The sequence below is a fragment of the Schistocerca americana genome, chromosome 2 (assembly GCF_021461395.2).
Source record: "Schistocerca americana isolate TAMUIC-IGC-003095 chromosome 2, iqSchAmer2.1, whole genome shotgun sequence".
In the NCBI taxonomy this organism is placed as follows: Eukaryota; Metazoa; Arthropoda; class Insecta; order Orthoptera; family Acrididae; genus Schistocerca; species Schistocerca americana.
This window is the reverse complement of record NC_060120.1, coordinates 210377765-210395077: the sequence shown is the minus strand read 5'-3', so window position 1 is coordinate 210395077 and position 17313 is coordinate 210377765.

Sequence of the window (17313 nt, the reverse complement as noted above, 5' to 3'; positions counted from 1 at the left end):
TATATGAATCATGTTGTAAGAAATTATCAGAATCTGATAAAATTAGCACTTTTAGGTTATTAGTCATACATTTCAATGAATTTTCTTATCTCAACACCCAGTTTGTATTTTTGATCAATTGTAAATGAATCTTCTAGGGTTCTATGTAAGTAGGTTAATTTGCATGAACAATTAACAAATAATGTGGAAGACATTTACAATTGTGACCGTAAATGAAGTATAGACTGTATAACAGGATGTATACATTTCTGATTTCACACATTGAGAGTGTGGAACTATTGATTGAGGCTAGATGCTTCCAGTAATTATTCTTTACATATTATTGAACTTATTGATATATGATTATGAACTTCATTCATTTTGTTGCGTCGAAACATTTCTGCTGGTGTGTACCTGATGAGGTTTGGATTCATGGGTCGGTTCTCACACTGTAAGCATGGCCCCTATTATTTTTTCATTATTTTCTCCTTTCATGAGTCAACATATCCTTACGTACTCTGGTTTATGCGGCTGATTGATTTTGTACTATACTCCTACTTCTGATTGAGTACATTCTTCTGCTCTGTACCTGTCATTGTGAATTTTTCGAATCAGCTCACTTGTCATATACTGAGGCCCTGAATTTCTTTCTTCTTTTTTGATAATTTTGGAGGTGTGACTTTATTTATATAAACTTGCAAGTTGTAATTCAAGTAATTTTCACTGTCTCTGCACTTATTTCTATAGTTTGGTGTTGTAATGTTGTAGTTTTGGCTTTGTATCATTTGTCTTGAGACAGAATGTTCCACAGATCTGAAAATCTGAATGCCATGTCCTCATATATGTATAGATTATGACTTGTATAGCAGATATTTTTCTTACATTGTCTGTGATATGTTATGCATCAAATACTTCTATACATCTGTATTCTGCCTTTTGGCATTATTTTGCACATTGTTTGGCAAACCTTATAGTAGGTCACAAAATACTGTAAACAGATTATTTTCATATCCTGAGAGGGGGATATTGTAACGGGACTTCCTCCTCTAGCATTACTTTTCCTCAACAGTAGTAGTCAATACCAATAATATTTTTCAAATTTTGGACAGGTCAATATTATCTCAGATGTTTTTCTGAAAAATTTCATATAATTTTATACACAGTATATTTCAGGCTACAATTCATGAACAGGGATTATTATTTTGGAAAATCCAGGATGGAATGTAACAATACCAGAGAAGGAAAGTTGCTACTCACCATATAGCGGAGATGCTGAGTCGCGATAGGCACAATAAAAAATCCTTGTACAGAATCCTTGTACAAAAACAAGTCTCCCGTGCCTTATCTTTCCAGTCTCCCACCACGTCCCAAAGTCCCACAGTCCGGCCACAGAGGAGCATTCCCCTCGTAACTCAGTACCATCCAGGACTGGAGCAACTGAATTACATTCTCCGCCAGGGCTTCGTTTACCTCTCGTCATACCCTGAAATGAGAAATGTCCTGCCCATTATCCTTCCCACCCCTCCTACTGTGGTATTCTGCTGTCCACCGAACCTACACAATATACTCGTCCATCCTTACACAACCCCTGCTCCCAATCCCTTACCTCATGGCTCATACCCCTGTAATAGACCTAGATGCAAGACCTGTCCCATACATCCTCCTACCACCACCTACTCCAGTCCGGTCACTAACATCACCTGTCCCATCAAAGGCAGAGCTACCTGTGAAACCAGTCATGTGATTTACAAGCTAAGCTGCAACCACTGTGTTGCATTCTATGTAGGCATGACAAGCAACAAGCTGTCTGTCCACATGAACAGCCACCGACAAATTGTGGCCAAAATACAATTGGACCATCCTGTTGCTGAACACACTGCCAAACATGATATCCCTCATCTCAATGACTGCCTCACAGCCTGTGCCATATGGATCCTTCTCACTAACACCAGCTTTTCTGAATTGCGCAGGTGGGAACTTTCCCTGCGATATATCCTACGTTCCTGTAACCATCCTGGCCTCAACCTTTGTTAGTCACTGTCCTCATCCATCCAGCCCCCTCACTGTTCCCATTCCAGTACTACACAGTCGTCATTTCACTGCCACACCCAGTCTTTTAATTTGTTTTATCTCTCTCCTTTCTGCTACTTACCCCCCACCCCCTTTCCACCTTCTCTCCTGCCCTCCTTCTAAACTGCAACACTTGATCGTCGACCACTCCCACCATACTATCCCTCCCCCTCCCCACCCCACCCCAGCCTCCTCCTTACCCCCACCCAGTCGCCACTCCCATCATGCACTGGTGCTTCTGTTCGCAGTGTGGTCTCAGCTCTCTGAGACAGCAGACGTGTGTGGAAGTTGCTTTATGTGAGTTTGTGTGCGTGTGCGCGTGTGTGTATGTGTGTCTACTGCTGACAAAGACCTTAATGGCCGAAAGCTTTAATTGTGTGAATCTTTTTATTGTGCCTATCCGCGACTCAGCATCTTCACTATATAGTGAGTAGCAACTTTCCTTCTCTGATTATTATTTTGGATGTTATAATTGGTAAATATTAGTTCTCAATGTACAGTTAAAATTATTTTTTTTTTTTTTAGAAATATTTGAAATTACAAGTTATTTGGCAGACTTAAAATTTCTATTATGAATTGTGCAATCTAGTACTGTTCATTATGTTTATTTCTGGATTCATTTATGAAATAATAATTGAAACTAATATAAATTAAATTGTCAAGAAAAATTGTAAACCCATTGGAATATTATTATTATTGCAGAGTGAAGTAGTAGTAAGCATGCCTCTGATGAGATTTGTATTTTGGATGAACAATGTAATTTCAGATTTGTTAATGAGAAAATTGAAAAGACTGTGTGATATACTAAAATGTGACAAAAACAAAAATTCTGCAACAACAATCTTAAAAATTATTTAAATCAGTTTAAACACGACGAACTGAAATGTGATAATTTCAGCTTCAAGAATCAGATCCTTAGACAAGAAGAACCCTACAAGAAAAGATAAGTAAACTAAAAAGTTTATTGTAATCTTACTCTTCTTAAATCTTCAGAAAAGACTTTACGCATTGTGAACAGTAGCTGCAACTAGGAAGGAGGGGTCAGATTACAACATGGTCAGGGGAACTTACATTCATCAGCACCATCTATTGTGCCAACAATGCATTTCTAAACAAATGTTGATAGGATTTTTTTCCTCCATTTCTAGTCAGGAATCTGTTCCTGCATTTTGTCAGTTTTATTAATGTTCACCCTGTATATCAAGCTAACACATTCCTACTGTATCCTGTATTCATACCTGGTTTCTAATCTGTCTTCTCTGCTGTATTTATTGTACTCCTCTGTACTTAAATATTCATTATTTACATATATACTGAATGCTCTCCTATTACATGTTTCAGCAATCATATCTGGATGTTAGCCCATCATATTTGCACTCTATAGATAAGGGTATATCCCCCTTGTTTGCTGGAGCAAACAGCTGCTATCACTAAGAAGAAACAAGTCATCTAGGTTTTTCAGCATATTCACTGGCCATTGTTTGATAAGTTCTGTTGTTTGCCAACTACAAATATATCTTTATGTCATATGTTACATATAATTATCTCACTGTATATGAATTATCTATTATATCACTTTTATAGTATAGAACAGTCAAAGGTAATTACAGTTTTAAAGAAGGCAGGGAGAAGGTTAAGAGACTGCTATACAGAAATCTAAAGCTGAAGAAATATAGCAGACAACTCAATAAATAGATGATGTCAATCTGCTAAATTCACACAGCATGTGAATTTATCTGAGGATTGTTTCTTAGGACTCATATCTTTTGATCATGTCTATATTATATAGACCTTCTTCTTTAGCCATAAAAGGGTCTATTAAGAAAACAGCCTTCAGATGTGGAATCCCTTTAATGTTGTATGGATTTTCTTAATGACAGAACAACTTGCTCATTTCTTTCTTTGATTGTGACCTGGAATGAAAAACATTTACTGGCACTGTATCATCCAGTTAAAAATTTAGGATGCGTGCTTTTAAATTATGTTCTGACAGTCAACATTGTGCTTCCTTTTTTAAATTCCTCTCTACCTGTCATTGGAAATTGATATTTGTTATCTCTTTCATTTCTGGCCAAAAAAAAGAACTTTAACAATGATTCTCCCTTGAATTTTTGGTTCAACAAGTCTACCAGGAAAACTCCAGTTGATAAATGAGGTAACTAATTAAGGATAACCTGAAACTTCAGGATCATCTGTGTCCACGTTGTGTTCTTCATAGAATAATAAGGATGACATAATCTTCCTCTTCTTTCATTACTCTTTCATATGGGTAGATTGTGGGTGGTATTTTGAAATAAGTACCTGTTTCACACCTACACATGCTAAAAATTATTTAAAAATATTACTTATAAATTGAGTCCCATTATTGGTGAGTAAGCGATTTGGTTTGCCATGACCATGAAATAATCTTTTAGATTATGGTGGTTGTATTTGCTAATTTAATGGGATATAGCTTTACATATTTTGACCAACAACCTACTAAGACAAAAGTATCAGAAACATCACCTTTGCCCATTGGCAAAGAGCCAAAAACTCTGATGCTGCTAAGTTGTATAATGCTTTGGGAATTACCCAAAACAATGAGCAATTTATTTGTCTATGATTTCCTTTAGCCTTCTGACAAAGATCACAATTTACTTACTCTTATTATCTCTCAACACAGATTTTGAAATTAATAAAACTTTGTCATATGTTAGATGCCTTTTTGTATACCAAAATGTCTAGCATGTCACTCAGCACATTTCTTATAAGTTCCCAAACTATTTTTATAATACCATGGGTCAAGGAACTCAAGTGTTTAAGACACATTACCCAATCAGCACCACCAACCTTTAAAAAAAACTTGGTGCAAAATATTTTCTCTTCAAACTATCCCATGATAAAGATTTAGTAAATACTCTTAAAATGTACTGTATGTGAGGTGAACCTCCCTATCCAGCTTAAATTAAGAGCATTGTTGGGATAGACCAGTTCCATTTCCCAGCTGCAGTTCCTCTATCAGCTCTAATGACAGTCCACTATTTCCACTAAATTTCCTTTTATTTAATTGCTCCTTAGCCTTAGTTAATTCATCCTAAATTTTCTGCAGTCCACTCTCCATTCTATCCTTTTCTGCATTATATTGAGGTCTACCTATAGATGAATCAATCTTTTCTCATATTTTATGATTAACTGGAGCTACTACACACTATTCCAAGCTGGCAAGTGTACAGTCTGAAATAGTAGCCACATCTGAATCTCTTTGTTCCAACACCCTTAATCTCACTCATGTGTCTGCAATTTTGTGTGTGTGTGTGTGTGTGTGTGTGTGTGTGTGTGTGTGTTAAACTTCCAACTCAGTTAATTCTTTTAATTGTTTTAAGTTCTTGTTCACATCTCTGAATTGCTCAAACACTTCATTACAAACTAAATTACACTCTTTAATTATCCCTGAATTTAATTCCTCTGTTAAGATGGTAAGTGTCATCTGCAGTTCTAATATTCTATTTTGAATTTCTTGTTTTCCAATAAGTGACTAATTGATGTGCTGCTTAAGTGTGATATTTGTTCACTTGAGTGGGGTGTTTGTTGCTTTTATTTCATTTTTTAATTCTGATTTACTATTCCCTATAATTGCAGTTAACTTCTTCATGTCAGTGCTCAATTGCACAGGAAATATCTTAAACCAATGCAACACTTTGGCCTCTGTGCTGCTTGTCACAAGGGGCATACAATGTCTAGAATAATATGTGCTTAATTAAACTTAGTTTAATTCTGTAACAACACCAGCCATGACATTGTAGTACACCCACAAACTCTGACTTAGAAAACCACTTGCTGTTTACTCCACAACAAAAACACCACTTAAAAAAATTCAAAACTAATCAATCTGGATTTTACGCAGCTGACTAGAATCTCACCACAATGAGATACCAACAGGAGGCTGGATTGGTGAGTTGGTTGGACTGCATTGTTGAAAATGAATGCCTGTAGATTGATGAGCCACAGCTGCAATTCTCAACTATAGATTCATTGTGGGTAAATACAACTGAAGTTGTACTCAAAATTGTGGACTCTTTAGTTTCTTCTCTGATTTATTTGTAGTCAAAGGATTTATTAATTGTTCAATGACTACTCAAACTTCCTCAAAATTCTTAAGTCACAGTGCCATCAGTTGTTTTTGCATTTGCACTGCATTGTAGTCTTGTCTACTGAATTTCATCACGGACAACAGTTATCCACTTGAGCAAATCTTCTTACAAAAATTACCAATCTTCTTCAACCATTCAAATTTCAGGTTACTATCCCTGTTCTTTGTCATCTTTATTTACTCCCAGCCATATTTTTTCTGGTTGTTGTCACCAGTCACTGCATGCAGTCTTCCTGTGCTTCTTTATCATGATACTGACTGGCGAGGTAAAGTCTGCTCGGGAGCTATGATTTCCTATTACTTGACTTTGGTCACCTTGTTATTTCTTCACATTCACCAATATATCCTAATCAGACTTCATTACTCAAATTGCTGTGGTTGCTGCTGAAGTCACGGGTACGGTTCAACATACAAATTCACAAAATAAACATGATGTATATTGTACTCTAATTTATAATGACCATGCATAACAAAGTTGGCTCATTATTTGGAACATCACAAATATATTAATATGGACTATGTTCAAAATGGTCTGTCTTACTTAACATACATGCTTTTTCCCCTTTTGTCCCTATGATGTCATTGGAACTGTCATAGCCATTCTTCTTCCATGGCTCACATCATACCTCCAAGACCTCCAAGGCAGGACCATCAACCAACCAACCACCATGTATTGCGAACATAGTAGTTTTCCTGTCGTTGTTCCAGTTTGCAAATATGCTGCATACATCCATTCCAGACAACAGTGCATGTTAATAAAACATGCTTCTGAACAGCAGGCTATATCAATTCATTACTTAAATGAACTTTTTACAGTGACAATCATAATTCATCTATCAGTAAATGCTTGTGTAACACATCACTTTACCAAAATAATATTTTACACTGTAAGTCCTGGATGTCTGAGACAGGAAACTGTCCATTATCATGCAGGACGGAAGTGCCTGATAATTGCTGCATAGCCTATAGATGATGTCCTTGTCTGGTACAAGTTGAACAGACAAAGCCCAAGAACTGTCAGACTGTCTAACAATCTCACCTTGCAATAGCTCCTCAATAACCAACTTATCTGCAATAAATCTGTCAGGAGCTAGCCTACTATGAGCTCTGTGTTGGACTGGCAGCCCCAATGTGGTATTTATTTTATAAACTGTACCATTGCTGATAGCACACTGTTTGAACTGCACACATGGATTAGGAGAGACAGGGGAAACATTTACACCAAGTGCATGGGCACCAAACGAGAAATGCAATTGACTAACCTGTACAGACACTGTTGAAGCCATTACAGTTTTCTCTGGTGGTGTGTCAGTTTCTGCTGCCATCTGTTCTGCATCTGTTGTCTTGTTTGTGAAGGGAAAAATGGAGCACTGAGGCTGCTCACAAGTAAGCTATTCCAATTATATACATGGCAGTTAGTTCATCTGCTGACACATGAATTTTTTCAGGTATAGTGTGGTTTTCTTAATGTAAATGAAACATTTCCTTCTTTATGTCGAAGTATTGCTGGATGGTTCTTTTTAATTCCAGAGATGATGATAGGCAATATGCAATATCTATTGATAGCATTTGTATGTCATGGGAATTGTCAGTTTGTGAGGTGAGGTCAACAGTCATCAATTCGTAAGTAATGCTGGTGCATGGATAACTCCAGTCACAGAATGGTTGCTGTTATGATGTAGAAGAATTTCATGAGCCAAATTGGGGAGACGTGAAAATGACTTACTGGCTCATTGACATCAGTAATGAATTCTTTCCATGAGAACATGTCTTCTAAGACAATGTCCAAGGTTTTAGGTGTGGTTCCATGCACTGCTATGTGTGAATCATTTACCACACAGAATTGAAAGGCAGATAAAGTTTTTTTTCTGTGGTGGTAGGTTATATGTAATGATGCTCACCTCAGGATCCATGTTGACAAGAAAATAACATTTTGGTTGTAAGTGCAGTCCAGGGCATAAAATCTGTCTCACAAAGATCATGTGTAGTGAGACTGACTCACATGTCAAGTTGTGAGCTATATCACTGAAACAGCTGTGAAGCCAGCAGAAGTATGGTTGTGTGTTTTGTGAGCAAGTAGGGTGTTTTTTTTTGGGGGGGGGGGGTGGAGGGGGGGGGGCTGCTGGAGGTCACAGCCCTGGCAGGTGGAAGTAATGTCATCTTCCTTGGTGGTGCCGTCTGTGGTCGGAACGGTTCTACTGCCTGCTGCTGCATGTTGTGGCGTGGTTCCCAAATGAGGCAGGGCCGGGCATTGTTGCCTGGTGAATTAATGCATTGTCATTGTTGTAATAGGGCTTGAAGCCTGTCCACCAAAATTAATCTCTTCTCCACTGCCCCATTCTCATGCAAGATCATTGCTAGCTCTAACTGGGGAGGTAACTTTATGATCCTCAGTGTCCACAGTGTGTCATCTTGCATGAGTGTTGCACTGGTGAATGTTCAGAGACATCTCCAGAATTGTGAAGGCATCTTGGTGTATAAATGTTGATAATAATTAACCTGACATGATTGTTGCTCCAGTATTCAGGCAATATGCTGTGGCACAGTAATGTGACAAATGTGGAGCTATCAATGGAAATTTATGACTGTGGAGAACCACAAAGCTGGTTGTTTTGGCAGAAAAAGTGGCAGCTTGCGCTGCAAGTCAAAATTGATAGTGAGTAATAGCAGATGAACTCTCATGGTAGGAAAGCCCAAGAAAGTGTTCAAATGTGGCCCAACCAAGTGGACTCTTGTTGATATCATCTGCACTACACAAGAAAATGTCAATTTCACATTTAACCAAAATCGAGGATTGTTGCTGTTGTTGTGGCGTACTTAAGCTAACACTGTGTAAGTCACTGTTTTGGAATTGCTTGTATTCTGCACTAAGGTTATGAGAGGGCTCCACTGTAGTAGCGAGGAAGGTGAGTCAAAGAATGTGAAATAGTTATTAGCTGTCAGTCAAAAATCAAACAATGGAAAATCCGGGATGGAATGTAACAATATTGTATCCTACCAGCAGACAAAGGCTCCACCATTGTTGTTTTGAACTGCAAGGATTACGTGGTGGAAGGACTGTGTCAGCTATCAGATACTTCCACCTACAAAACTTGCCACAGTGGTCCCATTCCAGTAATCCAGCAGGATCTCCAGTCACTACTCAAATCCTTAGGCCCATCCCAGAACCTCTGCCCAGAGTCCATCTTTCTACTTACCCCTACCACTCCCTGCACTCCCACCTTCTACATGCTTCCTAAAGTCCACAAACCCAACCACCCAGGATGCCCCATTGTGGCCAGTTACTGTGCCCCGACTGAGAGAATCTCTGCTCTTGTGGACCAACACCTTCAACCTATTACCCAGAACCTATCCTCCTATATAAAAGATACCTACCATTTCCTCCACCGACTCTCCACAGTTCCTGTCCCTTTACCACACAGTGCCCTGCTTGTCACTATTGATGCCATCACCCTGAACACTAACATTCCTAATGCCTGTGGCCTTACTGCTATTGAACACTACACTACCTTTCCAGATGCCCTATGGATTCCAAACCAACAACCTCCTTCCTAGTCTCCATGACCAACTATATCCTCACCCACAATTTCTTCTCCTTTGAAGGCATTACCTACAAACAAATCCGGGGTACAGTGATGGGCACCCGTATGGCATCATCATATGCCAACCTATTCATGGGCCATCTAGGGGAATCCTTCCAAAAACCCAGAATCCTAAACCCCTCACCTGGTTCAGATTCATTGATGACATCTTTGCTGTCTGGATTGAAGGTGAGGACACCCTATTTGCATTCCTCCAGAACCTCAACAACTTCTCCCCCATTTGCTTCACCTGGTCCTACTCAACCCAACAAGCAACCTTCCTAGATGTTGACCTCCACCTCAGAGATGGCTACATCAGTAACTCCGTCCATATCGAACCTACTAACCACCAGCAATACCTTACTTCGACAGCTGCCACCCACTGCATACAAAGAAGTCCCTTCCGTACAGCCTAGCCACCCATGGTCGTCGCATCTGCAGTGATGAGCAGTCCCTCTCAAAATATACCGAGGGTGTCACTGAAGCCTTCACTGACTGTAATTATCCTCCCAACCTTGTACAAAAATAAATCTCCCGTGCCTTATCTTTCCAGTCTCCCACCACCTCCCTAAGTCCCACAGTCCAGCCACAGAGGAGCATTCCCCTCATAACTCAGTACCATCCAGGACTGAAGCAACTGAATTACATTCTCCACCAGGGTTTCGATTACCTCTCGTTATGCCCTGAAATGAGAAATGTCCTGCCCACTATCCTTCCCACCCCTCCTACCATGGTATTCTGCCGTCCACCGAACCTACACAATATACTCGTCCATCCTTACACAACCCCTGCTCCCAATCCCTTACCTCATGGCTCATACCCCTGTAATAGACCTAGATGCAAGACCTGTCCCATACATCCACCTACTCCAGTCCGGTCACTAACATCACCTATCCCATCGAAGACAAGGCTACCTGTGAAACCAGTCATGTAATTTACAAGCTAAGCTGCAACCACTGTGCTGCATTCTATGTAGGCATGACAACCAACAAGCTGTCTGTCCGCATGAATGGCCACTGACAAACTGTGGCCAAAAAACAAGTGGACCATGCTGTTACTGAACATGCTGCCAAACACGATAGCCCTCAACTGAATGACTGCTTCACAGCCTGTGCCATATGAATCCTTCCCACTAACACCAGCTTTTCTGAATTGTGCAGGTGGGAACTTTCCCTGCAATACATCCTACGTTCCTGTAACCCTCCTGGCCTCAACCTTCGTTAGTCACTGTCCTCACCCATCCAGCCCCCTCCCTGTTCCCATTCCAGCACTGCACAGACGTCATTTCACTGCAACACCCAGTCTTTTAATTTCTCTCCTTTCTGCTACTTAGCCCCCCCCCCCCCTCCCCTTTCCAACTTCTCTCCTGCCCTTCATCTAAACTGCAGCATTTCACTGTCTGCCACCCCTACCATCCTACCATACTATCCCTGCTCCTCCCCATTCCAGCCTCCTCCTTACCCCCACCCATTTGCCACTCCCATCATGCACAGGTGCTGCTGCTCGTAGTGTGGTTTCAGTTGTCTGAGATTACAGACGTGTGTGCAAGTTGTATTTGCATGAGTGTGTGTGTATGCCTGTCTGTATGTGTGTCTATAGCCTTAATGGCCAAAAGCTATAATTGTGTGAATCTTTTTGTTGTTCCTATCATGATACAGCATCTTCGTTATATGGTGAGTACACCAAAACTGCTTGCACAATAAAAAAAAACTGAACAGCAGCTTAAAAGAATTACATGATTTCATTTCTACACTCTTGTTGTATGTAAAAAGTTGACTTGGAATCTGGAAAACAAAGAGTTCGCTTCCTTAAATTTAAAACAAAATTTCCTTTTGCGATTGCTGTTGTTTAATTTAGAATGTGGAAGGATACAATTGTGTCATTTTACAGCTCATTAATTTATGGTAAAAATTCTTTGTACCTCACAACAATTAGTATGTAACTAAGAATTGCATAAATATTAGAATTGTGCAGATAGTGCCTCAAGTGATGAAATACACCAGACATTTCCTTCTACTTTACTGATGTCTCACTTGGTAAGTTTGAGCCTCGGGTGTATCCTGTCCAGTGAAATACTCTCCCTTTGCGTCATGTATGCCATCTTATTAACAGCTATTTAGAATTCATCTCTAAAAAGTGTTTGTCTTTTGAACACCACATCATTTGTCTCACACTGGCTAGCAAATTTCTCAGTTCTGTTTGTAATAAGTGATTGTCATTACCGGCAAGTTCCATTACATTTGGATCATTGCTACAGAATGCTAGGATAGATCCAATGACAGTGTACCAGAACAGTGGACAACTTTTGCTCCCCATGCTAGTGGACTACTTCAATTACTCCTTTTCTCAGAAACCTGAAGTTTTCTATTGACAATGTCACTGTGTAGATGATGGCGTAGGGTACACCTTACCAGCATTATAACTATCCTTGCTCTTCCCGTATTAAGTGAAGGCAAAATCTACATCTACATGCATACTCCACAAACCACTGTATAGTGTGTGATGGATGATATCATGTACCACTACCAGTCATTTCCTCTCCCGTCCTACTTGCAAATAGAATGAGGATAAAACAACTGTCTAAAGCCTGAATACAAGCCCTATTTTCTGGCATCTTATCTTCATGATCCTTATACAAAATGTACATTGGTGGCAGTAGAATCATTCTGCAGTCATCCCCAAATGTCAGTGCTTTAATTTGTGCAGTAGTGTTCCTCAAAAAGAACATCACACTACACTCCCTCAAGGGATTCCCATTTGAGTTCACAAAGCATCTCTGTAATACTTGCATGCTGGTTGAACCTACTGGTAACAAATCTAGCAGCCAGCCTCTGAATTGCTTCGATGTCTTTCTTTAATCTGACCTGGTGGGGATCCCAAACTCTCAAACAGAACTCAAGAATGTGTTCCACTTGCATTCTGTATGCCATCTCCTTTATGGATGAGCTACACTTCCTTAAAATTCTCCCAATGATTCAAAGTTGTGCATTTGCCTTCCCTACTACCAACCTGACATGCTCATTCCATTTCATACCACTTTGCATCATTACACCTTGATATTAAATCAAAATGACTGTGTCAAGCTGCACCCAACTAATACCGTATTCGAACATTACAGGACTGTTTTTCCTACTATGTGTGGTAACTTACATTTTTCTACTTTAAGAGCAAGCTGCCAAATGACTGTGTATATGCCTTGGTGTGCACTCTAATCTCTCTTACCTTATTCTCTTGACCCCCTATATGAGGTATATGATGGTGTCAGCAATGTAATGGTCCCACAGTGTTATTTGAGTACAGTTTCTCTAAATTTACACAAGGGATGTTGCAAGAAGTATGTATTCTAAGGACACCCATTTAAGCTCTCCAAAAATTTTTATCACATTTTTGTATGGGCTATATTGACTTGCTACAATATTAGAAGCACATATCTGAATTTGTTCCCCAATTGTTGTCATATCTACTTGATAACAACTCAAACACTAGAACTGTAGTCTAGAAATGGTCACAATGATGGTTTGCACATGATTTTGTTTACCAATGAATTGTATTTTGCCAGAAACCATCTAACAAACCCATTTCTTCCGTTCACCTTCCATAATACTGATTTTGCATGACAAAACATTTGATGATATGACATTGATTGATGCACTAAAAAAGGAGCTTACCAGAAAGATTGCAGTGGTATTTAGTACACGGTCCTGATGACTGTCTTGGACAATTTTTACAATATGTTGACAGGCAGGATAGACCAGCAGAAAGAAGTATGTACCATATCAATTGAAATGATAGAGATCACAAAGGTAATAACTACAGAAACAGAGATAGTGGTAACTTCTATCAGGGTCAAAATGGTAATAGAGACCAAAATTTTGAACACCAGCAGAATAGAAATAATGGGGATAGCCATGGGCAATTTAATAGGAGAAAGATCACAGAGGTAACTATTCAGGAAACAGCAGGTCCACAGTTTTGGGGCAAGGAAACACGACAAGCACAGCACCCCTAATTTACACTTGCAATTAGACAATAATAACAGTGTTAATAATGTGGCGTAGGTATCTGAAGTTGAACAGAAGGAACATCATTTTTCTCATTTATGTTTTGATCAAAAATTTTGGGATACTATGTTTAATTAGAGTGATGACCAGTCCCTGGCCAAATTATTAGACACACTGCACATTTTCAATGTTACTTGTAATAATTATGTGTTGAGTACTATATTTAACGTGATTAATCAGAAAATTTATGACAGTTATTCAGGGCACTTACTACATTGTTGAATTTTGTATATATTGCTGCTGTGTGACATTGGATTTTTGACTTATTGTAGATATCAATGTGCAGAGTACAGCGTACAGGAAAGGACCTGTTCAGTGGCGCTCTCGCGTGTAACTAGTGTAATACTTTATTCACTTTGATTATCAATTTCATAATACTGACATCACAATTGATTATTTAACAGTCAGATATTACTAATGTGACCTTTAAAAATGGGTAAAAGGGGGGACGTTTGACCATGTAAAAAAGCTTAAGCCAAAGCCCTCGTTAATATGGAAATGTATTCCAATTGGGAAATTTCACGAAGGGTGGAAATGTCAGAAGCTAGCGTGAGGCACATAAAGAAGAAAATTGATTAAGGTGAAGAACTGAGACCAAGAAGGAAGAATAAATGTGGAAGAAGACCAATTTTCACCCCAAGATCAGAAAGATCTCTCAAAAGAATTTGCTCAGAAAGCAGAGTCACAACAATGAAACAGATAAAATCTCAACTGGAGAAGGCTAATGTGAATGCAACTTTCACAGAAAGTTGAAAGATGTTGATTTCAAGGCCTGTTGACTCCCTAGAAAACCAAAGTTAACAGCCACAAAGAAAGCAAAGCGTCTGAAGTGGACTCAACAGTGGTGTGATAAGGATGTGGACTCCTGGAGATCAGTAATTTAACTTTAAAATTATTACTTACAATATGATATAACCTATGTACATTTATTCAGAGTATATTAATTACGTTTCTTGATTTTTACAGGTATGCTTCAGCGATGAAAGCACGTTTGAAATTTTAACTAACAAATCTCAGTATGTGCGCCGTCGAACAGGAGAAAAATGTCATCCCAACTGCATTATTCAGACCGTAAAACATGCAACTAAGGTGATGATTTGGTCTGACATCTGTGCCAAAGGTACATTACGTCTTTATGTGGTTAAAGGCATAATGAGGCAAGACTAGTACAAGGAAATCCTGCAAAAATGGTTAATACCACAGCTCAGAGAATGGTTCCTGAATGGGGAACCATTTATTTTTATGCAGGGCAGAACTCCCTGTTGCACAGCCAGGTCAGTTAAATCCTTTCTGAAGGAACAAAATATCCCTATGTTAGACTGGCCAGGTAATAGTCCCGATATGAACCCCATGGAAACTAATGAGAGACGGCAAAAGATGTAATTTATTTACGCGCCTACCGCGTCGGGTTTCTCCGCGATCGCAAGGGCCTTTGTTCAGCTCCAGACAATGGCCTTTCAGCATTCACCGCCGCCCGGATTCCACCAACATCTCTCCAGCACTCCTGCCGTTGTAGTGTACATGCCGCAAGAATCTTCGGAATCCTTCAGCCAGAACATGCAGTGGAATTCATTGAGTGCCGCCAGTTTCTTCCAACGGCCAACGGTCGTGGACTCTGGCTTTGTTAGCCTGGACCTTCCCACGTGTTCTCCACAGAGTGTTGGTCGGAACATTTCTACTCCTGTGTCGAACACACAATTCAATACAGTTCGTGGGGTCGAGTGAGGTTTTGCTACTTTGGAAAATCCAGTAGTAAATTCAAACTCGAATCACTTCCCGCCACGTGTGTATCCTTCCGCGCCGGCTAGTCAACAGGTGTTCAATGCTCGCCAAACAGCAAATATCACACCAAGTGTGCATCCTAGTGGACGTGTGTGGGATCCTTGTGTTGCTTCTAATCAAGTCAACAATTCTGTGCTGAACAGTAATTACTCCGACATCTACAACCAGCCCCACCATCCACGGTCGAGTGAATACTGTGTGCATAACGGACATTCACCGGCATACTTAAGCACTTGTGGTCTCTCTCCGAGCTACCACGTCAATGAGAATGCACATTTCGACTACGATCCTCACACCGTTCGAGCGTCCGCTGCTTCTCAGCCCCCCCCCCCCCCCCCCGGCGTCAAGTGAATTTCGTGATTCCCGCATTACGGGACGCCAATAGTTTGGACTCGCAATCTTCTGCATGCTCTACTTCCGTCCGAAGTAATAGGCGCACCTCCGCAGTGACTGCAGTGCCGAATCTGCCAAAATTACCAGACTTCAAACCCGCTCACCCGGAGTGCTGGTTTAATCTGGTTGAGCAAACATTCAATGTCTGTGCTTTGGATGACGACGCACGCTTCGTCTGCCTCATGAACCATCTTCACAACCGCGTCGATTTAATTTATGATCTGGTCAAAGCACCCCCCCTAGCAGGGAAGTATGCTGTGGCGAAACAAACGATACTGGAGCGCGTCTCTAAAACCAGGAGAGAAAATGTGCGACAGCTCATCTACGAAGAGCGTCTCGGCGACAGGTCTCTGTCCCAGCTGTGGCGGTGCATCCATCTTCTCGTCGATGAGCAAGTTATGCCTGATGACACGCTCGCAGAAATCTGGACTGAAAAGCTGCCTTTGCCTGTCCAGACTGCAATCTCTGCATATGAAGATAGGCCAGTAAATGAACGTTTACGCGCCGTCGACAGAGCATACTCCGTCAGGCAACGTGAGCTCTGTGCACTGCATTCTGGACGTGACCGCACTAAGACACTTTCTGACGCCACGCCCTTGTCTGGTGCTGCTGATAACAAGTTTTTTAAACTAGCTGCCCTGCCTGCACCTTCAACTCCTCGCAACGACAGTGCATCGGCCTCTGTGGAAGACTCTGAGGCACATACTCCGTCACCTAGCAACTACCCACAGGAGCACAGGCCCGCCCAACCTTACTGTTTCTTCCACGCGAGATTCGGGGAGCAAGCTCGCAAATGCCAGTCACCGTGTTCTCCAACCAAACTCCAACCACAGGTAGGCTACGGTGCCACCTCCTGCGATGTAAACAATGGGCACCATCCCACGTTGCACTCCGTTTCGGACAATAACAGCAAGTGTGGTCGAGTCTATGTTCGCGATTTATGATCAGGTGTATGTTTTCTGGTAGAAACTGGTGCAGACGTCTCTTTGCTGCCGGTTCGCCTAGCAACCAATAAAGTGCAACCACACAAAACAGTACTTCGTGCAGTGAACTTGTCTACCTACAGTGTTCGGGTTCCACTTTGTATACAGTGAAACTTTCGCCCGAGTGCAAGCTGGAGTGGACGTTTCTAGTGTCAACAATTGAAGAACCTATTCTCGGAATTGATTTCCTCAAGCACTATCAGTTGTCACCAGATTTTGTGCAAAATACTGTGTTTTACCCCTCCCTTAACAAACATATTCCTTTCGCTTCACCGAGTGACAGTTCGGCTAACACCAAACATGTGTGCTGTGCTAAGAAGTGTGTAAACCTATCC